The 1,829-nt window shown below is 44.5% G+C and overlaps 1 non-coding gene across 1 annotated transcript; it reads left to right on the forward strand.

Moving 5' to 3' along the window:
- The first annotated feature begins 973 nt into the window (after positions 1-973).
- LOC125492106 (small nucleolar RNA R71) lies at positions 974-1,080 on the forward strand. Its single transcript, XR_007268553.2, has one exon. It is a non-coding gene; the product is annotated as a small nucleolar RNA R71 (small nucleolar RNA).
- The last annotated feature ends 749 nt before the right edge of the window (positions 1,081-1,829 follow it).

Genomic DNA, 1,829 nt, shown 5'->3' on the forward strand with positions numbered 1-1,829 from the left:
CATCCTTCTCCTCAACGTCCTCGTTGGCATCTTAGGACCCGCATAACTTGTTCCCGACCTCAAATGAATGGCTTTGGCTTGATGGAGGTTGGGGTTAGGAATGGGTTGGCCTGGAAGTTGATTTGTGGGGGTGGAGGGATTCTTCTCAGCTACTTGGGCAATTTGGGTTTCAAGCATTTTGTTGTGGGCTTGTAGCTCTTGAAACCTTTGCTCATGGTTTTGGAGAATTTGGTTCATGGATTGGAGTTGTTGGAGAATTTGGAGAGAGGTTGGATCGGAAGATGGTGTAGGTTCGGGATTTTGTTTGGGGAAAGGAAGATTGGAGGGAGGTTTTGGGTTGTTGGTCCTTTGATGTGGAGCTTGGTATGTGTTGGACCCTTGTGAGGAGGAACCACCTTGGTTATAGTTTTGGTTTTGGTTATACCCTTGCGCAAACCCTTGGTTGTGAGCTTGGTTGTACCCTTGTTGAGGTTGATTCCATCCTTGTTGAGGTTGGTTGAATCCTTGGGTGTAGTTTTGTTGAGGTTGTCTCCAACCTCCTTGTTGATTGTTCCTATACCCTTGGTTTCCTTGATATCCATCTCCTCTTGAATTAATTGCCGCCACATGCTCCGAATGGGTACCTCCACAATAAGAAGTATCATGGTTAGTACCACCACAAATATCACAAGAAAAAGAGTTTACCTGTGAAGGAGTAGACGATGCAAGATTGATCTTGGAGAGCTTCTTATCGAGTTGGTCCATCTTAGCTTGAATTTGATCCATGGGGTCAATTTCAAACTTTCCGCTCTTCTTAGGTTGAGCACCTCTTCGTCTTCCACCCCATGAGTAGTTCTTGATCACCTCCTCAATTGTGGACTCAAGTTGTTCTTGCGGGATCTTAGATAGTTGACCTCCCGCTCCAGCATCAAGATTGGCCCGTGAAATCGGATCAAGACCATCATAGAAGAATCGCATGAGTAGATTCTTGTTGAACTCATGGTGTGGGCATGAACGGATCATCTCCTTGAACCGCTCCCAAGCTTCGGCAAGTGTCTCATCGTTCTCTTGCTCAAATGAGGAGATCTTCCTCCTTATTCCGCAGTCTTCCACTCCGGGAAGTATTTCTTCAAGAATGCCATCGTGACTTCTTCCCATGTAGTGAGGGAATTAGCAGGCAAGCTCTTGAGCCATGACTTTGCTTTTCCGGTAAGAGAGGACCGGAACAGGTGCATCTTGATGTAGTCAGGAGAGACATCATTAGTGGTTATCATGGCACAGATCTCGAGAAACCTGTCGAGATGGTCTAGAGGATCTTCATCTGACCCCCACAAAACTGCTCTGCTTTCACCATCCGAGTATACTGAGGGTGAATGCTGAAATTTGTAGTGGTGGTAGGGAGTCGAATTCCACCTTGAAGAACATAGGAACCCGGATTTCCGAAATCCCTAAACAGTTGTGGATTTTCTTCACCCATTTCTGATTCAACTTCACTTGATGTACTTGAGATTGGTGAAGAAGGCTCGGAACCCAAAGTCAGATTTCCCAAATTCTTCCGAAGCTTTCGCAACGTACGGTCGATTTCAAGATCTAGAGGCAATGTGGGTGAACCGTGAGTTCTTCTTCTCATGTAACACAACAAAGCTAAGCAGAGGATTAGCAAATAACAACCACAGTTAAAACAAAAATAAAAGAAAAATCAACTAAGCAAACTAAACTAAAATATACTTCAATCAATAGCACAGTTTCCCCGGCAACGGCGCCATTTTGATAAGAGGTTTTTAGTGTGTCGTTAAGGCACTAAGAACCGCTTTCCAAACAATATTTATAGTCCTAACAACAATTACTAA

This window comes from Beta vulgaris, chromosome 7, assembly GCF_026745355.1.
Source record: "Beta vulgaris subsp. vulgaris cultivar EL10 chromosome 7, EL10.2, whole genome shotgun sequence".
Classification (NCBI taxonomy): domain Eukaryota; kingdom Viridiplantae; phylum Streptophyta; class Magnoliopsida; order Caryophyllales; family Amaranthaceae; genus Beta; species Beta vulgaris.